Source organism: Vulpes vulpes, chromosome X (genome assembly GCF_048418805.1).
Source record: "Vulpes vulpes isolate BD-2025 chromosome X, VulVul3, whole genome shotgun sequence".
Lineage (NCBI taxonomy): Eukaryota > Metazoa > Chordata > Mammalia > Carnivora > Canidae > Vulpes > Vulpes vulpes.
Genome location: NC_132796.1, coordinates 6,297,062 through 6,321,129, shown reverse-complemented (window position 1 = coordinate 6,321,129; position 24,068 = coordinate 6,297,062). Strand labels below are relative to the sequence as shown.

Genomic DNA, 24,068 nt, shown 5'->3' with positions numbered 1-24,068 from the left:
AGTAAAGGTGTTTCTTTTTTTTTTAAATTTTTATTTATTTATGATAGTCATGGGGGGGGGGGGGGCAGAGACACAGGTAGAGGGAGAAGCAGGCTCCATGCACCGGGAGCCCGATGTGGGACTCGATCCCGGGTCTTCAGGATCGCGCCCTGGGCCAAAGCCAGGCGCCAAACTGCTGCGCCACCCAGGGATCCCAGTAAAGGTGTTTCTTATTAGTGAATACAGAAACTCATGAAATGTTTTAAGGAAATTCAAGAAAGTTATTCCCATTGAGTCATGTTTATAGCTATACTCCTCAGAGAAAGGAGATTAAAAGGATTTAACAGGTAGGTTCATAGGTCCTTAATTTCCATTACAGTACATTTTTTAAAAAATTTATTCATGAGAGACACAGAGAGAGAGAGGCAGAGACACAGGCAGAGGGAGAAGCAGGCTTCTCACAGAGAGCCCGATGCGGAACTCGATCCCAGATCCCAGGATCATAACCTGAGCTTAGAAGGCAGCCGCCGAACCGCTGAGCTACCCAGGCATCCCTATGGTACATTTTTTAAAGAAACATCATAAGGATATGTAGGATAAAAGTAATAACCAGGGCAATTTTTAAAACTCTACCATTGAAGAAAAATAATGAGATTTAAACAAAATTTCCCTACAACTCTTTGAGCAGAAATTATTCACTGGAGTGAAGCAGGGATAAAGGAATATTGATTTTGCTCATAAAATAAAAATACATTTCACAATGAAGACAATTTCTGTAGAGCCAAAATAGGACAATACTCCTTACAGTACCTGAAACAGAAAGCAAATTAATATTTTTAGAATTGAGCTGTAAATTGCCATGGGGGGGGGGGGATGGCCTTATGATGAAATCGCTAAATACCATAAAGTATCAAAATATGAGCAGATGTCACCACAATAAGCCCCAAATTGCGTGAAAATTAAAATACTAAAATCCATAATAATTCAATAAGTAATTAATATATAAACAGCTCTTATTACAAGCTGTTCAAAAAAAACCTTTAGAATCAAATTCTTATTCTTTGGTCCAAACCAGATGGTAACTCACAAATGAGAGTGTTGGAATTGAAGATTATCTTTTATATATGTTGTTAAACTCAGTAAGTGTAATTAGCATCATCTGTGTGTTATAAACACACAAAAATGGGAAAATTTGACTGGTTTGTAACATTCTTCTGCTTATGCAACGTGTCAAAATTAATTAGCGTATTGATAGAAACAATAGATTAAAATGATAAGTCCGATCCTCCAATACCTAATCCTAACTGATTGTCCCATGACATCAGTACCCGAACAGAACCAGCGTCCTGGCGGTGCTGGCCAAGAGGTTGGTGCACTGCAGAGGACTGGTGTGAAATGCCAGATTTTATTTATTTATTAGAGAGAGAGAGAGAGGCAGAGAGACAGGCAGAGGGAGAAGCAGCTCCATGCAGGGAGCCCGACGTGGGACTCGATCCCGGGTCCCCAGGATCACGCACTGGGCCAAAGGCGGCGCTAACCTGCTGGGCCCCCGGGGCTGCCCCATGCCAAGGATTTTAGCAAATGCAATACACTCTTTATTCTCAAAGGTAAGTGAAAAGGACGGCACAATTTTCCGGCAGGGCATGGTGCAGACCCTCCGCGGGCCCCCCGTGCGTGGTGCCCTGGGGACAGTCCCAGTGTGGCGCCGACATCCACCCTGGCAAGTCCCAGAGTTGCCGTCGCTCCAGCTGTGACCCGTCAAGGACGCACCCCGCGATCCCGCTCCGCCCTGGGCTCTCCGGACTCGCCAGTCCGACCACCTCGCGCGAACGGAAGACGTGGCACCCTCTGCGCCCGGCCTGTCACCCAGCGGGACGCCTGCGGCCCAGCCCGAGAAGGCGAGCAGCGGCCGCGCCGGGCCCGCTCCGCCTGCCCCGGGGCCTGCCCTAGTCGCTGGGGCCTCAGGGTCCTTGGCCGAAGCCTTACCCTCCCAGGGCTCCGGGACGGACAGGGGCCCCCGCCCCACCTGGAGCAGAGCAAGTGACTCCCCGCTCAGCGGCTTCTCCGAGGGGGTCGGGCACCGGAGAAACTGGGATTTCTTTTGCTTGGCTCTGGCCGCCCCCACCTCCCCAGCTTTAGCACCTGGTCAGGGGAGCTCACATTCCCTCAGACCCACCAGGGCCACCTGAGTTGGGCAATGGTTGTCCACCAACCTTCTCAAGTTTAATACTGAAATTCAATATTGATCCTAAGAAGAGCATGGAAATGCTCATAGTGTGTTAAACCAGGGGCGACTGCACCTTGCACCCTGGGATATATTAGGCACAGTGTGGAGACAGATTTTGGCTGTCACACGTGGGGGAGCGGGTCCAATGCCATCTAATGCTGGGAGGCCAGGGATGCTGCTGCACATCCTACAACTCGTGGTCTCCTCAGAAGAAACTGATCCACCCCAAAATGTCAATAATGCTGAAGTTGAGAAATCTATTTATTATTTATTTATCTATCTATTTATTTATTTATTTATTTAGAGAAATCTTTTTAATGGAACAGATTTTAGACGAAGCTCTTCTCTTCGTGGCTTCTAATTTTTACTGTGAAATATCAGTAGGTGAAATAATACCTTCCCACAGCTCTTAGATTAAGAAGGAAGTGTCCACGGGAGGCTTCCCTAGATTTGTCATAATGCTTCCTTCCTGGTTGCCCGAAGTTTTAAAATTAAAATTAAAACAAATAGCCCACAAGGATCACTAAGTCAAGACAAACACACATTTTCACTGATCATAAATTAAATGTTTATCTATGTAAATATCAATTCTATTTCTTGGTAGAACAGAATCTAATTTGCACAATACAGTTTGTTTGTTTTTTTAATTGCCTACATAGAATCTCACGTGGATCAGGACCGAGGCCTCTACCGACAGCCAGTGCCATTTGCCAGCCATGTGACAAAGCCACCAAGGAAGCTCATCCAGCCCCAGTCAAACAGTCAGATGACCGCAGCCCCAGCTGACCTCTTCACTGCAATTTCAGAGCTGCCCCAACAGAACCACCCACTGAATCACGCCAGCATTCCTGCCCCTCAGAACTGAATACTTTGTGAAGGGCAGGCAGGAAAGGTGCATGGGGCAGGGCCCCCTCTGCACGTGCCTGTGCATCATTATCCACAGGCTGAGGAGCATGATGTGTGGCGCTGCTGCCAGAGAAACCTAGCACTAAATGAACTGGAAGCCAAGCAGCCGGAGGTTTAAAATAAGTAGGGGAGAGTTTGCCAAAAAGTGTGTTCCTCAGAAGGAGGTTTTCCAGGTGGTTTGCTCTGCATCATCTGAATACTGCTTCCACAATCCAAGAGGATTGGAAACACGTTTTTTTTTTTTGTACAGTTATTAAAAATCAACAATAGTACAAAGCAAAAAAAAAAAAAAAACCAATAATGGTTAACACGAAACTATGCCTATCGTGTGCCCAGCTCTGTTCCCGGTACTATTTTTTTTTAATTTTTTAATTAAAAAAAAAATTTTTTTTGTTCCAAGTACTTTAAAGTCATGTAACGCTTTATTAAATAATGAAAGAAGCCTACCTACCAGAACCTCATGCCACATTTTCATGGCTGTACCCCCAGGCCCCACCACCAACCATATCACACCAGGTGATCACATACAATAAATCATCATCCTGCTGTCAGGATCCCCTCAAGGCTCGGAGCCAGAGGCAGCGGGAAAGCTGTGAATCACCCTCTTCATGGAGCTTCACTTCTAATGGGCCCTTCCACATATGGAGGCGTCCCATGGGTGATGGCACCCCACGGTCAATAACTGTGGTCTGCCAACACTCTCAAAGTCCTCTCCTAAACAGCTTTCCAACAAATGTTGAAATTCAAAAGACAATTTTCTGATGGACTCTGAACACATCAGTCAATAGACATTCCCATAAATGGAGGTTGTGCCATCGGAAGACTGCACGCTCTCCAAGAGAAATATAAAAAACACACTTTTTAGATTTGGAAGCTTGAAATCTAAAGATGACAGTACTTGACTAAAACGAACACAACTGTGCCAAGATGGTAATGACTTATAAAAATAAATGTTACTTTTAATATTATAATAGTATCAAGAAATAGGGCAGTTCTAGATAAGCCTTTATCCATTGGGAATTAATCAGGCCATCATCCTCATTTCTCTTTTTACTCATTGAACTAGGAAAATGGGTACTGCAGAGTGAAAAGTCACAACATATGAATTATTTCCTCCTCTCTTATCTCATCTGTTTTTTTAAAAAGTCACTTTTGGAATACATTTAGTTTAGGCGGATTAATTCTTGCCACCCTAGTAAACTGTGCCTTTTTCTGTTTATACATAAGATCAAAGAGACCACATCGAAAGGCCCCCTTCCCTCTTAGAGTTATGCTTATGACCTAGAAATGTTTTTGTACTGTTAGTGATAAAAGACACTAATTTTGTACACAAATTCTAAGGTCTACCTCTGATGTTCTTTAAAAATAAGCTTATATGTCAAACACATAAATTACAAATAGGGACACGTTAAAACATTCTTTTTAGAAGTCTGCATGGTCGAGGCACCTGGGTGGCTCAGTTAGTCAAGTATCTGTCTTTGGCTCAGGTCATGATCTCAGGGTCCTAGGAACGAGTCCCACATAGGGCTCCCTGCTCAGTGGGGAGTCTGCTTCTCCCTTTCCCCCTCTCCCCCATTGGTTCTTCTCTCTAATGAATTAAAAAAAAATTTTTTTAAGTTTGCATGGTCACATGACAATATTTGCTGTCCAGCGTCTACAGAAAACATTTAGTAGGAATGTTTCCAGAATTAACACTTTAATATTATTATGTGTAGGTGGTAATCCTGGGTGTGCCATCAATTCTCTTTTAGTGCACAGTAAATTCAATGGATCATTACTCTGCCAATGTGAGAAAGTTTGGTAAAATTCTTGATCCATATTTGAGAGGGAAAAATGGCTACTAGTAAAGTGTGTCCATAAAGCTGGCCATCACAGTCAGTTACGGCTGACATCCATTTCCCAAGTCATCCCGTTAGCACTCTGCACACGACCCGGGACATGTATAGGAGCTTTCTTTAGCACCCCATTCTCTGTGGTCCAAGTAGACAGTGTGGACTTACAAACCATGCAAAACTATAAGCACTGATTTTCATGTTGCCCAAACTTGGGGCAAGGTTCATTTTAGTGTTGGTTCATAAAATACCAGTTCTTAGATACACTAACATGTGTTACTTAATGCAAAGCTTCCAAGATCGAGTAAGTCTGGGAAATTCTAAGTTAAAAAAGGTAAAACAGATCCGAAAAGCTGAACAAACCCCAAGCCGGATAAACACCAGAGAAAACCCTAACAAGACACAACCAATTTCCTGAAAAATCAGCAGTAAAAGAAACTCTTAAGAACAGAGAGAAAAAACACAAATTACACCCACAGGGAAATATAATAAAACTTACAAACTTCATGTCAGAAACGATGCAAGCCAGAAGACAATGGAATGAAATCTTTAGAGAGCTCAAAGAATGTGTCAACTTAAAATTCCACTCTCAGAACAGCTTTCAAAAGTGAAGACAACATAAAGACTCTTTAAGACAAACAAATGCAGAGAGAATTCAATGCCAATATGCCTGTCCTACAAGAAAAATTAATTTAAGTTCTTTAAGGGGAAGAATAATGAGCTCAGATGGACATCTGGATTTATGCAAAGGAACGATGAGCGGCAGAAATGGTAAAACACGGGGGTAAACAGAAGAACATTTTATTCTCATCTGAAATTTCCTTTTACGTATAATTGACTGCTTAATGCAAAATTAGTTAACTGTACTGTGATTTCCTAAACACATGAAAGTAAAATGCATGACAATAGTAGTACCAAGAAGGAGGGATGGAAGAAGAGAAGCACACTGCTGTTAGATCCTCACACATGATGGGGCAAGAGATGCCAATGCAAGACTGTGACAAGTTAAAGACAGCTATCGCAAGCATTAGAAAAACACTAAAAATTGGGGCGCCTGGGTGGCTTAGTCGGCTGAGCATCTATCTGCCTTGGGCTCAGGTCACGATCCCAGAGTCCTGGGATGGAGCCCCGCATTGGGCTCCCTGCTCAGCGGGGAGTCTGCTTCTCCCTCTCCCACCCCTTCGTGCTCTCTCCCAATAAATAAAATCTTAAAAGAAAAACACTAAAAATTAAAATTAAAAAAAGGTACAGCTAATAGCAGTAAAGTGGAATCACAAAAACATTTTTAATTTATGCAAAGAACTGCAGGAAGAAATAGAATGGTACAAATAGAAAACAAATAGCCCGTGGTAAATGGTATAGCCATTCTGATTAAAACGCTGATTGTGGGACTGGATCAAAAAGCAAGATTGATTAAATAAATAAATAAATAAACAAACAAACAAACAAACAAACAAATAAAAGCAAGATCAAACTACACTGTCCATGACAAAGCCACTCTGGATTAGAATATACTCGGTCCACGAACAGAGCTATGCACGTATATATACCCAGTACACACACTGGCCATATATCATGGACACAGTTTCTTTGGATATATGAATTCTTCTCAATTTAGCGCTCTCCTTTGTGATTTCTTTCACTTTTTACCTTTCTTCTTGAATCTGGGGAAGACACGTTTGGGTGAAGAAAACCTAAAGAACATGTACCACAAGTGTTTCCGGGCACAACATCCATGTGCCTGTGTAAGGGATTCCTGAGTGAAGGTAACACGATGCAGTGGTCCTGGTGTGTCGGAGGCCGACTGTACAAAGCCTAGACCACTAGGCTCCCTAAGAAGTCTGAGCACAAGCACGCGGAGGTTGCGTCCAGCTGTCCACCAAGGACACACACCTCTAGAGGATTAAGAAATGTCACAAATGTGAGAAGTCACAACATCTGCTCTTGGAAACCCGCTTTGATCGGGGTGGTGGCCATGGGAGGAATGGAGCAGAAGTGGCTTTCCAGAAGGCACGGCAGCACCACCCTGCGCAAGCCCCGCTCCCCACCCTCTAAGAGGTGCTGGTCTGTAACCCCGGCGACCCTCCCGTGCAAGTCTACCCGAGTCAGCTGCCTGGGCCACGGCCCTGGGCCACTGGCCGCCGCCGCAGCCAGTACAGGACTCCCGGAGAGCTGGCCTGGCCCATCAAGAGCCTCTACCATGAAGGCTACCACACTTCATTTTAAAATCAGAGAGAATGATGTTTTTTGTATCTTTGATGAAGATGCGTGCAAGCCAGGCACTTTAGTGAGTGTACACAGGTACACGTTGTGTGAATCTTACATGTGGAGAGACACACAGGAACTCCCCAAAGTACTTAATGATGAAATGTTCTCCGTGTGCTCTATTATTTGTCCAGTTAAGGCTCCTCTATTTACTACCCTCCCCTCTTCTGAAATTGAGCTTTGAAGTTAGGAGACTGGGCGCCTGGCTGGCTCGGTCAGTGAAGCGTCTGCCTTTAGCTCGGGTCACGATCCCGGGATCCTGGGATCGACCCCGCATCGAGCTCCCTGCTTCTCCCTCTGCCCCCTGCTCATGCTCTCTCTTTCTCAAATAAATAAATAAAATTTTAAACAAGCAAAAAAGGTTGGGACCTCTCTGGACATGGCAACAGAGGGCAAATTCCAGGGCCACAGCGCAGCGGTGAGCACGCTTTTTCTGTAAAGGGCCGAACAGTAAGTGTCTTTCTTGGATTCTGCGGCCAGTGGGCCAGACCGTTACAGCTACTCACCTCCCCCGGAAGCTCAGTGCAGGAATGACAATACGCAAAGAGATGCGTGAGGGGCTGTTTCAGTAAAACTTTATCCACAAAAATAGGCCGTGGGCTGGGTTGGCCTCTGGGCAGTAGCTTGCCCACACCTGCCTGGGGGCACTACCGTGTTAGATTTATTGAGCTGTGCACTCCTGACTCATTACTAAATTTGAACAGACAACCTACTAATTTCAAGGGGGACTTTAGACACCCCACGTGCAAAGAAAGAAAAGTGCTTTATTCCAGAAGTAAAGCAGGTCTGTGCTTTGTTACGGAGAATGACCACAGTGAAGGAGAACCAGCAGGAGCGTGCCGGGCTCTTGAGCACCGGTCTCTGGGCCCTGGGCATTCACACGGCTGCCACCAGGAGTCCTTTGGCCAGTCGTGCAAATGTCGCATCATGTTAACGTGGTGCTTTCAGGACCCAAGTGCAGAAAGTTTCATTAAACTTCCCAGTTCCTTCATGGGTCACAGAAGTGTGAAATTAAACAGAATGACCTCATCAGTTGGGAAACGACATCTTTCATTTATTTTGCCTTTAAAACTTATGATAGGTAAGTAGACTTCAGTTTTTAGAGAGGCCTTAGGTTCACAGCAAAACTGAGCAGGGGTACAGAGAATTCCACACGCCCCTGCGCGCACTCCCGCCCAGCCGGCCCCCTCTCCGCACCCCCACCGGACGGGGCCTGTGCGCGTCCTGAACCTCCTCCACTAACGTGGCACTCCCAGCCGAAGTCCGTGGTCTCCCTTAGGGCTCACTCTTGGTACCGTGCGCTCCGTGGACCGAACAAATGTCCGGTCACATGTATCCACCCCTACAGTAGCCCCCAGAGAGCCTCTGTACTCCGCCGCTTCCTCTCTTCCTTCCCCAACGCCCGGCGATCGTTGACCTTTTTTACTGTTTGTGTCAAACTTTCTCTTTCCAGAACACCCCAGTGTTGGAATCACAGAATACGAAGCCTTTTCAGACGAACTTCTTTTCACCTGATCATGTGCATTTCAGGATCTTCCAGACCTTTTCATGGCCTGATAGCTCATTTCTTTTGAGTGCTGAATACTAGCCCAGGGTCTGGATGGACCACAGCTTATTTACCCGCTCACCTACTGAAAGACATGTCATCTGGGGTGCTTCCAGGTTTTGCCAGGGATGAATCAGGCTGCTGTAAACACCTGTGTGCAGGCTTCTGCATGGACAGAAGTTTTCAACTCCATTGGGTGAATTTTAGGTTTTTAAATGCCATTAAAATTATGTAAGTACTAGGTGTTCACGGGAGAGATTTTAAGTGGGTCTCAGTCATAGGCAGTTTCGACCTCTGAGGGTCCATCTGCCCCAAGGGCAATGTCTGGAGAATTTCTGGTTGTCGCAAGGTGGGAGGGAGGTTCTACAAGCATCTAATGGGTAGAGGCCACGGACACTGCTCAACACCTCACAGCACAGGTCGCAAATGTCAACAGAGCCCAGGTTGAGCAATCCGCACACGTAGGTAAAATGTGCAAAGTCTTGTAAGTCGCTACCTTGCTGGCTCTCAGTGTGTAGGGAGAAGCTCTGTAGCAGGCTGCTGCTGCGTGTTCTGATTTTTAACACAAATTTTACAAAGTATAATCTTTTAATTCGGTCACGAGAGGCACAACTCAGCTGTTTCCATCATTAAAAGTCTTGAACAGCAAGGCTCACTACGCTCTCACCAATATAAAACTGCTCCCTGGCCTGCCCCCACGCGCAGAGGAAGTGTTATCGTCTATAAATCCCCTTATGTCCAGTATGTGACAGCAGCCCTCTTCATCATTCCCATTTGGGAGGTAAAAAGGCTGAGCTCTAGAGAGTTTAAGTGAACCGTCTAGACTAGTTTCAAAGCTTCTAAGTGGTAGAATTTGAACCCCAGAGTTCTGGCTTTGATTTGAGTGCTCATATCCTTCCATATCACACCAATTCATAATGTACAATAATCTGGATGGAAGGCAGGTCAGAATGTTGTACAACAGAAATAAACAGGAATTTGCAGCTGATAATACCACTTATTGAAGAGAAGTCTTCCAAACACTCTGGATAATGGATTTGCACCCATTACATGTCATTCATTCGGCTCCTCTTTCATAGCCTGAGTGGGTCTGAAATGGATTTAGCCATTTACACCGTACTTACAAGCAACTGGGTTCAATTTGTTTTTGGATTTTCTGTGAGATGTGATCTTTTCTGATGGACTCACATCAAGCTCTCCCAGCCAGTCTCTGTCAGGTGTCCAGACCACGGCGGCAGGAGCAAGAGCGAGCCATCGTGGGGTCTGCATTCTGCTCATTCTTATTACGCAAAATCCAGGCAGACTGGAGTCTTGGACCAACACTGCGTATCTTATTTATGGAGACCATTCATTCACAGACGAAAAGGTCATTCCCCTCACCAAGAAAGCAGCAGAGTGCGCGGCCAGTTGAGTAAGTACAACTGTGGAAAACAAATTTCCTTTCTTACCCACAGAATTCCAGTCTTGGGCAGTAAATGCCGTGCCATGTCTACGGACCCTAATTCCTGTGAGAACGGTTACACTGCTGCTCGATCTGTCTCCGATGCAGTGCTTCCCCCCAGTCCACCCCTGGTACTGGATACGTGGCGAGGCCACGAGCAGCAGGAATTATTAGAGCAGATGGTTATAAAATCAAGGGAAGTACGTACACCGCACTGGAGAAGTGTGTATTCTTACATTAGGCCTTATTTTATGCATCTGTAGCTACAACCTGAAGTTTCACCCCGTTCCTAAGATGAATGTCGCTCTCTCTGTGAGAAGCGCCAACCTCTCAATGTACTTCCAGACCTTTCCTTTCTTGCTATCTGCCACTGCCCCCTCGAATCCACCGCAGGTGTGGATGCCACTCAGCCCTTGGAGAGTGAGACCGCCTCTGCTTTCTTGGGGGGGACCCAGTAGTTACATTTTCTTCCTCAATGTCATGTGGCTGAACGGCAGTGACACCGGTTTACTCCTGTGTGTGATGGCTGCAAACGGAGTCTGTGGCAGTCAATCGCTTGGGGAAACAGATACTTCAGGAGCTTTGCTTGAAGCCATGACCAAGAATCCTAGCATCTCATGAAAACGCGCTCGGACGTCAATCGTGGGAGGCAGGTAGCTGTCGCTGACCTCTGCACAGGAACGAGAGAGGACACTGCGAGAGCACAGACTCCGGCCAGAGGAGGGCCGAGCACTCCATCTGTCAGCAAGACTCATGTTTTCTGGGGCGCCCGGCTGGCTGGCTCAGCTGGTAGAGCATGCCACTCTTGATCTCGGGGTCGTGAGTTTGCGGCCCACAACGGGCACAGAGATTACTTAAAAAAACAAACACACAAAATGATGACTCGTATTTCCCTACGATTTAAAAGGACGACGGAGGGGCGCCTGGCTGGGTCAGCTGATGGAGCACGCAACCCTTGATGTCGGGGTCATGGGTTTGAGCCTCATGCTGAGGGCAGAGATAACGTAAAAAATAAAACTTTAAAAAAAATAATAAAAATAAATTAGAGAAAATAAAAGGGCGACTGAATCTTGTGACAGAAAAACACATGGTTTAAAAACTTGTAAACTTTCTATAAGTCAAAAGAGCTCAGCTGACGGGTGAAAATCCCCAGGTTCCTGGGGGCTGTGACAGTCCCACTGGCTTCTGAGCCTGAGCTGGGGTGCTGAGGCCACAGAAAGCAGAGGCACCTCGTCCTGCTCAATCAGGAGCACATAGGCCAAAACGCCCGTGTGTGGTGCAAAGAGAAGCACAGCGCTGTGTGACGCTCCATGGTGGTGGGAATGCGGTGTTCCACGTGGCTCTGTCCCCCACACGGTCACCCCCCCCCCACCCCAGCATCTCAGGGGCTCTGCAAGTGCACTGCCAGGAAGGTGTGAACCTGGGAGCAGTCCCAGGCCATCTGGCCCTCAACCCTCCACCCTCCTCCCCTACCCCACAGTGTTGTCTCCAGGGTGCACTTTTAAGGGACTCTTAAAAATAAGCACCAGGAAACCCAGTTGTTGCAGCGGTCAGCATTTCCCTTGAAGGTCAAAGTCTGGCCTCTATCTTGCTTGGCCCTCTCAGCCACGCTCTACTTACACCCAGTCTCAGCTGGCTTCCTCCTCCCTGGATTCCAACGTTCTTGTTTCCCAGAAATTACACTCAGTTTTGGGAAAGGGGAATGTCTCCTTTACAAAGCAATTTGGCAGACTGTTGGAGAAGCATCGTGGCCCTGGAGTGAGGCCGGCCGTGGCTAAATCCCAGCATCCCCCACGGAGGGCTGTGTGTCTCCTGGTGAATAACTTCATCTCTGTGCCACGCAACACGCACAGCGCTCTATAGTGACACGGCACAGATTCACATAGTCAAATATACGTGACACCGGACACGTAGGCTTGTATCAAATGAAATTATGAGAATACTCATGCAACAGCAACAGCTGTCAACCCTGGCCGCTGGAATGGTGCTATGTTCCTTTTGTTCTACTAATCATTCTCTCAGGTTTTTACAGGGAAGAGAAAAACTGTGAACCTAAAAAGACAAAACAAGATGAATCTTATTTGTATTTTATCACAATTAAAAAAGAGAATCTTTTTTTAAGATTAAGATTTTATGTATTTATTCATGAGAGACACAGAGAGAGAGGCAGAGACGCAGGCAGAGGGAGAAGCCAGGTTCCCCACTGAGCAGGGAGCCAGGTGCAGGGCTCGATCCCAGGACCCTAAGATCATGACCTGAGCCGAGGGCAGATGCTGAACTAGCGGAGCCCTCCCAGGCGCCCCACACAATTCAAAATTGTTTCAATAAATAAAAAATAAAAAGCCAAGACGAACCCAAAAACATTTACACCACTCACTACTCTAAAGGCCTAGGTTTTACGAAGTCTCTCCCAAGAGACGCAGACGGTCACACGAGTGAGAGGGAATCAGGTTCCCATTTCGACTGGGACATAATCCTGTTTATCGGTGGTTTTCTTAAACGGAGGCGTATTACTTGGTTCGCAAACAAGTGCATTTTTAACTGAGCAAGCGTGTTTGGGAAGGGAAGTAAGCACAGTCCGAGGGGAAAACAAACCGGATCAGACGAACTGTGGACACGATTCTCGAAGAGCGGGCTGGGAAGCGCTTCAGCTCCGCTCGCCCGACGCCTCAGCGGCCGACCTCCTCCCGACACATGTCACGGCCCCGTTGTCCATGCAAGTACAATTTCGAACACAATTTCAAAAAGGGGGGAAAAGTGCCAGCGCTCCGTTTCCTCTAAAAATCACATCCAGGGAGGGTAGGACTTCGGTGTGGTCTCCGATTTAAGCGCAGCCTGGTTTCCGTGGAGCCTGTTCAAATTTCTGCTAGGAGCTAAGATCACGGTCCCGAGGTACAGAAAATCCTAGGTGGGTGGCACCCCGGGGCGCTATGCCAAGCGAGGTCCGAGAAGGACAAGTGCCGTCTGATTTCACGGATCCAGAAGCAGAGAACAAACCCAGGCTGCCAGCGTGGAGGCGGCGGAGGCGAGCACCCACGGCCGCAGCGGGGCCTCCGTACAGCGCGCCGCGCCCACCGGGATGCTCTGGCCACAAATTACTCTCTGAACGCAGGGCTGCCCCGAAACGAGATTCTGAACGTTCCGCTCAGATGAAGGGAGATGCTGAACGGAGGAAACCGATGCTATTTCAGGTGCCCGGTTGTGCGAACAGAACTTTGCACAACGCACACGCAGCCCTCGCAGCGGAGAAAAAGAAAAAAAGCTCTTTACAAAAAATGTTGAAAACACCCTACGGTTCCAAGTGTGACATTTACATGGTTTTATTGAAATATCACAGATTGAAAATAGAAGACTGCCTTTTAGTAGGGTACAGACCTTGTCCAAAAAAGCGTAGGAAAAAAAAAAGCGAATTTTGAGAAACAAACCACAAATTTCGTTTCCTCCATTAGTCAGAGCTTTCTCTCTTATTCACTGGAAGGGAGAATTTCTTAAAACACAGGACAGAGAGGCAAATTTTGGTACTGGAAATGGAAAAGGAAATGTGTCTGAAACGGGCAAGCCTCGAACCTGGTTGGGGTGAGGGCGCCTGGCTGACTCAGGAGGTGGCGCGTGCAACTTCTGCTCTCGGGTGCTGAGGCTGAGCCTCGCACTGGGTGTAAGAGATTAAAAATAAAATCTTAAAACAAGACAAAAAACTTGACTCTGCGGCTTCAGCAATGAGCACCGGATGCTTACATGTGAAAAAGGGGCGGAAACGAGGTTTGGAACAGCGTGATTAAGGAGGTGGGTAGCGTGATGGATGTATGGAGAACCTTGCAAAAGCCCAGGTTTCGGAGGCGCAGGGGACACAGATGTAAATATGCTTGTCTGACCTCTTACAATTCTAACCTGTTAGACCAGAGGTTGGCAGGCTCGTTCCCGAAGGGTCTGAGAGTAATTATTTTTGGCGTCGTGGGCCATATGGCCTCCTCTGCTACAATCACTCCACTCTACCTCTGTAGGGAGAAACAGTCATGCACAACACACACGCCAATGGGTGGAGCTGCGTTCCAACAAAACTTTAATTATGTACAATAAAATCTGAATTTCAGAGAATGTTCACGTATCATGACATTCTTCTTCTTCTGATATTTAAAAATGTAAAAGCCATCCTTAGCTTGTTGACTGTACGAAAGTAGGCACCGGGGCTAATTTTGGCCTGTGGGCGTTCGCTAGCTCTTATGTTAGATAACATGAGTCATGGTTGGATGCCATTTCTATCACATCTCACAAAGATTACTTCAAAATGAACCCTCAGGAAAACAGTATGATGGTCCCCCCCCAAAAATTAAATATAGAACTACCATACGATCCAGCAATTCCACTTCTAGGTATAGAACCCAAAGAACTTAGAGGAGGAAGGTGAACAGATACTTGGACTGTGGTGTTTGTGTAGCGGCAACATTTTTCACAACAGCCAAAGATGAAAACTACCCACGTGTCCAATGGGGGACAAGTGAATAAAACAAAGCTTATATGTATTATACACATACATATAGACACGATGGAGTAGTAGTCAGGCTTTGAAAAGAATAAAATTCCGACCCATGCTCCACTGTGGGTGGGCCTCGAGGATATTACGTGAGGGGAAATAAGCAGACACCTAAAGGCGAAGAGTGTAGATCCTACTCATGAGAAGTACCTAGCGTGGCTAAAATTAGACCCAGAGAGCAGAATGGGGTTGCCGGACCGGAGGGTGGGCTGAACAGAAAGGAGTTGCTGCTGTTAACAGGTACAGAGTCTTAATTTGGGAAGATGAAAAGGTTCTGGGGATGGACAGTGCATCAATCTTTTTTTTTTTTTATTTAAAGATTTTATTTATTTATTCATGATAGTCACACAGAGAGAGACAGAGAGGCAGAGACACAGGCAGAGGGAGAAGCAGGCTCCATGCACCGGGAGCCCGACGTGGGATTCGATCCCGGGTCTCCAGGATCACGCCCCAGGCCAAAGGCAGGCGCCAAACCGCTGCGCCACCCAGGGATCCCCAGTGCATCAATCTTAATGCAAGTATAGTTAAAGTTTGCCACTTTGTGTTTATTTTTTTAAAGGTGATTTATTTGGGAAAGAGAGTGTGTGCATGAGCCGAGATTGGGGGGAGGGGTGGAGAGAGAGAGAGAAATCCCCAGCAGACTTCACCATGAGCAGGGAGCGCAATGCAGGGCTCCATCCCAGGACCCCAAGATCACAACCTGAGCTAAAATCAGGAGTTGGATGCTCAATGGAGCCACCCAGGCATCCCCAAATGGTAAGTTTTATGTTATGCATCATTTATACCACAACAAAAGAAAAGTTCAAAGAAAACGAGTCTTCAATACAAATGCTTTTCTTTCAAAAGATCCTGCTCACTGGCTAAAAAGAAAAAAATATATATCAAAATGGTGTGAGTTAAACTGGACACCAGCCAACTTATTTGGAGCTAACATCAAGAATAACCACTTTTTTTTTTCCTGAGCCAGTTTCAAACTCTTACCTACAAAATGCAAAATGGACTCAGCGCTCTCTTCAAATTCATAGGTGACACTGTGAGATACCTCCTGGTGGAAGAGTCATTCTCTGGAAACAATCTCAGAATCTTGGCACTCTCTGAAATGTCTGCATGTGAGTCAAACCCAGAAATTCTTAAGCCAGTTTCTGGCCCTGGAGAATTTTAGCTACATGGTAGCAGAATGACACATACGGTTTAATTAAATTCATATTAATCTCTGTGGCTGGGAAATGGGATGGAAGTTCTTGCTCAATCAAGATCTTATAAAAGTCATTCAAAACAAAATTAACACATTATGCCATTAAATGATGTTCAGGACCGTACTCCTGGTTGTTGGCAAAAACTCTAGAAGCCTAAGAAAAGTAACAGGTATTCAGATTTAATTAATCTCTGCCAAATCATCTCTCCCTACCTCTGATGAAAGCTTCACGGTAAAAAAAAAAAAAAAAAGGAAATTCAGGCATAATTCTTAGTGGAGGCTGTTCCCTTTACTTTATAACAAGAAAGGAGTTAATAAGATGATGACATTAACAGATTTCTCTCAAAAAGTTTCCAGATGGTGGTTCACCAAATTCTGATCTTCTACAAGCTTGCCTAAGTCTTTAGGAAAATATAAGGGGCTAGCAAATAACTATGGCACCCTAAGATCCCGAAAGGCACCTTCCTGAGCTCTGGGCCCCTCGCAGTGACAGCAGAGTGTGCGCTTCGGGGCAGGCCTGCGCTGCCGGTCACCTCCCCGGGAACACATCCCCTCCCCGCCTCGAGACCCCAAATGCACTTCTGGTCCTGGCTCTCCCAGCTCCACACTCATCCCACATGATGTGTCCACTTGGAAGTGCAACCAGGATCCCAAACGTGGCCTGTCTACGATGGAGCCCTGAGCACACCGTCCCTCACCTCCCTCCCACTCAGCGAACATCACCAGACCCACCCTCCTCCGGCCGGGACAGCTTTCACCTCTCACGTTCCCAAGCTCGGCCCCATGTCTCCTTATTACCTCTGACACAGAACCCCCTCCACCCAAGTCACCTGGTCACAGTCCTGTTCCTGTCCTTCACGGCACATGTTGTTACCAACACATCTGTTTCTCTGCCTACTGCCTGTCTAGCTCCAGTAGGGCAGGGGTCTCTGCATCCACAACACTGAGCTCAGAGGGTGCGGAACTCAAAGCTGAGCTTTGTGCCTCCTATAAGAACGAAGCTTAATACACAGGACAAATTTTTTTTTAAAAACCCCACTTACTTCAGAATACAGTAAGATGTACTTAATGCCAAAACTCCACTGAACACTGCAATTTCCTTCTCGATGACTCATGCACCATTTTCGGGTCTTGCAGGGCTTTATAATACACGCTAATGATAATCATAAAGTAGGGGGAGAAGTAGAAGCTGTGCAATCTCACAGCCCTCTAAATGTACACAGTCACGAGCAGATGGCGACGCATCCCCACGTTACCTACACATAAGAGCTTAATATCATTAGCACATAAACTTTACAACCAACTTAGTCCAACACATACGGAATTACTAGACTTCGCTCTTCCCTCTAAGATAAACAGCACCCAGTGTTCGTAAAGGATTCTGCTACTCCCAGCGGCCGGGTGCCGCTCCCGGGCCTTGTCACTGCCCCCCAGGCCCTGGCTTATTTCCACTGCACGACTCAGAGCCAGGAAGCCCAGATATAACCGACACGCATCCAGTCTTTTCACTTCCTCTGCAGAAGAAACGTTAAGGACCGATGCCCAAGGCACAGAGATGTGTGCTCCCAGCTGGACAGTGGCAGGCAGACCTGTCCCTGCCCGTCCTCCCCTCCCCCCCAAGTTTCCATATGCGGTGTCCCCAGACTGGTCCAGGCTTGCCCCTGCCCTCCCGTGCTCTGCTGTCCCTGCTCCTGTAACTATAGACTATCGAGACGTCACCCAAACTGACGAAGTATGAGTGCGCACAGAGCCTGCCACTAGCTTCTCACAGAAACGAAGCCGAAAGCTCTACAGACTGGATTAAGTCGGAGTCCTTTACACAAACGCCCTGGGATTTGGCGCAAGACAACCAAGACTTGGGGATCGGTAGATACAGATACAGGCTGGGGGATCGGGAGACACAGACGAGAGATTTCTGTGCACGTTTCACGTGAGAAAACTAGAAGCTAGAGACCCAGCAAAATGCACTATGCCCTGTGGCTGGAGTCTCCCGGGCAGAAGCTCTGCGTGGGAATCCTCCTCCGTCCTCCAAATACTGGCGCATGACTGCGTATTCGCATGCTTTAGGTTACAACAACACAACACATAAGATGTGTGCGCCTGTTTTATGATGCCCAGCTTTTACTGACTTTTTAAATTAACATGACCATGCCCCGGCCACATTTTGGGGGAGGTGGTAACAGATAACTTCTGTGGTTTTTTTTCCCCACACAAAACTGTGTACGTTATCTCTGAGTGATAAATGTGCATTTATAATGTGTGTGAATCAAGAAGTCATCTGTGATTATGCCATGAAATTTTTTTAAGATTTTATTTATTCATGAGTGACAGAGAGGCAGAGACACAGGCAGAGGGAGAAGCAGGCTCCCAGTGGGGAGAGTGATGCAGGACTCGATCCTGGGACCTCAGGGTCAGGACCTGAGCCAAAGGCAGATGCTCAACCACTGAGCCACCCAGGCGTCCCTACACCATGAAATTCTAAACAGCTAACAGTGACTGCTCACACGTTTGGGAGTCCTGAGAAGGCCTAAGGTGACACGGCTAAAGCTTCAATATGAAATTATGCAGTAAAATCACTATAATATTCCAGACACCATGCCCTACACAAATCCTCTGAAGCCCCTTTACAAAATGAAATGTCTGAGTGCCTAATACATACCATAGATAAATTAAAATTATTTTCACTAAAACTGGTTTCTTAGTTTTAGAAAAGAATATTAATTTGAAATTGAAGTAAGTTAATTTTCCACTTTGTTGAATGTTAGCTCATAAAATTCTTTTTTATAAGAATTTTTTCCTAAAAATTTTTGGATTTTTTTGGAAGTTTTTTTTCCCCCTAAATGCAGCTATCACCGAAGGGAAATACAAACCTGTGAAATATGATAAATTTTAAAAAGAAAATAAAATGCTGATCTTTGATCTAATCACTTAACTTCACTTCCACCTTCCAAAGAGGGGCTTGAAACTCCTTTCCTCCAAAAGACGGTGACATATGGCCTTCTTGATCCCAAAAGGAATGGCCTGCTCATTGCCTCCTTGGGGTCCCACGATATTCCGTACAAGGTGCGTGAAAGAACCATCTTCCGAGCGCCAGGAAGGGCTCTCTTCTACATTTCTCATGCCTCCTCCAAATGTGAGACCTAAGACCCTTATACATGCTTGCATCTACCTATCTACTCCAGTGGTTTGCCAGCAGGGGTGATGGGGACACTGGGTTACCCCAAATGTCAATAATGCCCAGGCTCAGAAACCCAATCTGTCCCCTTATGGGAATTTTTCTTTGTCCTACAGCCAGTTGTCATGTTCTATACAAGTTTAACTTTTGTCCTTGCTCCTCCTATGCTGTCTGCAAGACATCTCTGTCTTTTGGTAGGAACTCAATCTTCCTTATTTTTCCAGCACTGAGAGACAATCTGCAGAGTTTTAATGTTTCTATCTTCTAAAGCCACTGTCCTTAAAATACAACATTCAATATAATTGTTTGGAACAAATATATTCTGCTAAATTTAAAATAATAAAACACTTACCACATGCCACTCAGTTTTAAAAATTAGGTCATATAACACCATTAATGGACAGTAATTATCCCAGAATATTTTTATTTACAGTATCTTCTTCATCAAGATGAGAAAACACACACACACGCGTACACACACACGCACATGGGAAAAAAAAACCCAAGGATGATCTGAGTCAAACAGATCTCAATGAACCTCAATTTCTATTCTATGTAGAAGACACTTTGAAATCTCTTAGTTATTTAAATAATCTCTACCCACAAAGTGGGGCTCAAACTCACCACCCCGGCGCCCCTAGAAAGGGCAGCAGCGCTCAACTACCAGAGAACAGTGTCTACCATCAGAGGAGGCTTAGTGGACAGATGGAGGAGGAGGAGAAAAGAAGAACAACAGGATCAGATACACACCAACAGGTTCAGGATTTACAGGACATCTACTTAAAATGCAGAAGATGAATCGTTATTAACACTAGTTCATCATAACCCCTGTCACAAAAAGCAGTACCTGCCAGACACCAAAAAAACAACCAATTTAGCCAAAAACGATTGTCAAATTAAAATCAAATTAAAAACCCCGTCACTGTTCCTCCCATCTCCCCGTTACACCATCCCTACTGGATTTTAATGGCTCGATTACTCAAAACAGTGTCATATGGATGAAGTCCACATTTATGTGCTTGTCGCCACTCGTTCTACTGGCACATGGATATCAGGAGTGTAAAAGTCACCATAAATGTAAGGAAGTAATCCATCACCACGGGAGCTGGGTCGAACTGCATTCATCTCTTCTTAATGTCTCCGTGGCCGAAACCTCCATCTAACGATACGATTCTCCCCGAATGGAAACTCAGCATGCCAGGTCAGGAGGGGCGCTTAGAACCAATATACTGAGGAAACATGATGATGGACGAAGCTCCTCCGAAAGCAAAATGCTACAAAAGGCTAGGTGAGAACAGAGGTGGTCCCCATTTGCATAAATTTTAGTGGCACTGCCACCGTAAGAAAACACAGCCCGAATTTTCCTTACTGGGTCAGATCATGTTATTAAAAGAAAATCGGGGGCTTCTTACGAATCAGTTCACCTCATTCAACCTGCCATGATTACAAGCCTTTTGGTAGTTTAAACGAGATTGTGCTCGGGGAAAAGCATTATGTTTGCTAATTTCTACACAAATCCCAGGAGAAATAAATTTCACTTTACAATTTTTTGAATTGGCAAAGGTACATTAAAAAGTGTGGATTTTTTTTCAACCAAGTACAATTATACAATGGAAAATGGTGTCTTACATATTTCTCGAAAACAAGCAGGAATTTAAAAGAACTTTAGCTTCTAATTACATGGCTGGAAAAAAAAATCACAAAAAATATTCAAATATACTATAATAACAATTAAAATAATCAGTATTTCAATATTCTTATGGTATTCTTTGGTGGCGGTGGTGGAGGTATATAGGATTGTTAGTATCTGCTCTTTGATAATTATTGCTCATCTCCACAAAACTATAAAATGCAAGGTAAATGATATTAAAGTGATTTCATGGGCTCTCATTTTTAGCTCCACATCTAACGTGTCTCACATAGCATATACTTTTGACCCACGGGAATGTGAGATTTTTGTCTGCTGTGTTCACTACTCTATCTTCCACATCTAAAATAGTTCCTGACATACACAGTAGGTGCTCAATAAATACATGCTGGTTAGCCCAATGTTTTACACCAAGAGATGAAGCGAATGCAAATGACTGAAGAACAGAAGTGGTCCTCAAGAGTTTAATGTATGCAAATATTATGCAACATTCCATGTGGTGGGTAAGGGGGGGGGGAGAAGATCACAAAGATAGAAGATAAGGTCCTTTCCTGAGCAAGAAGCTCACAATACAACATGCACTTATATATAAAAGGTAATTCCCTGACACTGCATTAGATTATTTCTGATGCGGGACAGGAAAGACAACAAAAACTCTCCCTTTCTTTTGTTTTTCTTTTTTCTTTTTCTTTTTTTTTGAAGATTTTATTTATTTATTCATGAGAGACACAGAGAGAAAGAGAGAGAGGCAGAGACACAGGCAGAGGGAGAAGCAGGCTCCACGCAGGGAGCCCAACGTGGGACTCGATCCCGGGGGCTCCAGGATCAGGCCCTGGGCCAGTGGCGGCGCTAACCCGCTGAGCCACCCGGGCTGCCCGAAACTCTCCCTTTCATCTCGGGTACTCTGTGTAGCCCTTATAACACAGCGGAGATCATATTCTGTTTTGTGGACAAAGAAAGAGGTCTCTGGTCACCTGGCAGAAACTCAGGAGGAAGCAGTGGGCAGGAGATGGAAAGTACGCACCTGGCTTTAGAAGATGGGACAGAGATATACTTCGTAGAAGCTCCTGCTGCACCACACATGGCTCTGCTGTCCCATAGTCTAGAATTCTCCATCTAACATGCGGTTGTTTCAGAAACGCCACCTTCCCGGGAGTGAGGGCAGGGACCGGGGCCGAGTCGGCTAGTCTATTGTCACCCTTTCGCCACCTTCACCCTTTGAGAACACGACACCTGGACTTTATGTGGGCACCTGGCTGCACCCTCCTCAAAGGAGGTTATCCATGGGACCCAATTTTGGCCAATGGCTATGAGAAGTCAAATGTGAAACTGCATGACTGTGTCCTTACAATCACAGGGCCTCCATAAACACCAAATGCTGCTCCATCTGATCATTCATTTTGGGGGGGATTTGGCAGCAAATTTTAATTCTGTAGAGCACTGGGGTGGGGCATCACCTAAGCAAAGCTTGAAAAAGCATCCTCCTCAGAAGAAGAGTCCCTGGACTTAATCCCCGACTCAACTGCTCCAGTTTCCACAGTCACGCTCAATTACTCAACCCGGTAGATGCCCTTTACCTTAAGTGTACAATGGGAATCACCAGTTTTACCTCACAGGGAGGCCGTGGGGATAAGGAAAACAGTGGGACAGGGGACCTGGCTCTCTTTCAAGAGAGACAAGCCTTGCCTTCTCGTGGTCAACCTCGATTGGGGAGCTTGGCAGACATAAGGTGAGGTGGCCATGCTTCAAAATGGCCCAACGCTGAGCCGAGCAAATCAGGTGGACTCACTTGGGAGTGTACAGAATGCTTTTCAGAGTAGAGTGGAAAGCACAGTCTGGGGTTTGATCATTAACCGAGAGCCTGTAATTTCAACACTACGCTTCCTTTGTTGGTTATAGAACTCTGATCGAGACCTGCACCATCCAACAGAAATAGAAGGGCAGCTTATACAGAACTTTAAATCTTAAAAATGTTGTAAATTTTCATAATACATTTAAATTTAACCTAATATACATCCAAAATAGCATCATTTCAACAGGTACTCCCCGTATCCAAAATTATTGAGATCTTCTGTTCCTTTTTCCAACTAACTCTCCAAAATCCTCAACGTCTATGTATTTTCTACTTACAGCTCATCTCAATTAGGAAGCTAAATTTTCACTGGAACCACACGACTGCTATTACAGTTCAGAAAATGCAGAGGTGAAAAGAGATCACATTATGTATGTGATTCCTAACATACTTAGAAGTTTTCCAATAACTAAATCAACTACTGACCTTTAAACTTACATCAATTAAAAGGAAGTAAAATTTTAAAGTCTGTTCCTCGACAGCGGTCACATTTTGGGTACTCCATAGTTCCATGTGGCTAGTGGCCACGTTACTGGACAGAGCAGGTCAGCATGGCTACTACGAAAAATCCCGATTCTGGTCTCCAGGATGGAGGGATATGGGGACTTTCTAGGCGCTATGATTCCTCTATAATTGGTCCACAGCTAGATTTTTTTTTTCACAGCTAGATTTTTAAATTATATGCCCACCTCATGTTTTCTCTTCTCTACCAATTCCACATATTAATAAATTATCGAAGTTTCAAACTATCAGCTCCTAAAAATAGTGTACACTTCTTCTTGAAAATCACGTTTCATATTACAAATATTCAGAATTTTAGATAATATTGGAGATCAGATCCAACTGACCTGTGTGATGAGTCCACATTTACAGCATCTAGATACAAGATGTAAATCTAGATTACATACTGAATTTCACAGACAAGATGGTACAAAAGACAAAATATCTCATGGATAATTTTTTATATGGATCACTTGTTGAAATGGATATAGACTCAAATAGAACATATTGTTCCATTATTATATATTAAATTATGTATTGCAATATAAACCTGATATATATTGAGATATTTTGTAATATTAATTTAACTGGTTTCTTTTTACTTTGTATTGTGGCTACCATAGAGTTACATTTGCAGCTCCCATTCTATTTCTACTGCACAGCACCCATGTAGATGGCCTCTACGGTGCCCTCAGGCTCTAACATGTTGGCAGTAGTCAACAAGACGGAAATATAGTCTTTTTAGGCCACATGATTCTTGTTTTAATTGTGACCACTGCCAATTTTTAATTATATGCCGTAACATCTTTTTTATTCCTTGACCAATTCGAGACACATTAATAGTCACGCATCTTTCTAGTTGAAGACTAGCTTTCTCTTGGAAAAAAATAATTTTCTGTTTGAAGTTACTTTGAATACAGTGAATTATAGGTTCCATCAGACACCTGAGCAAAGTGTAGGTAGAAAGCCT

General features: G+C 45.1%; 1 protein-coding gene across 4 annotated transcripts in view; it reads right to left on the bottom strand.

The window, feature by feature from the left end:
• TBL1X (transducin beta like 1 X-linked) overlaps positions 1-24,068 on the bottom strand; it is a 214,085-nt gene that overhangs the window by 68,409 nt on the left and 121,608 nt on the right. The gene's annotated exons all lie outside the window — the stretch shown is intronic.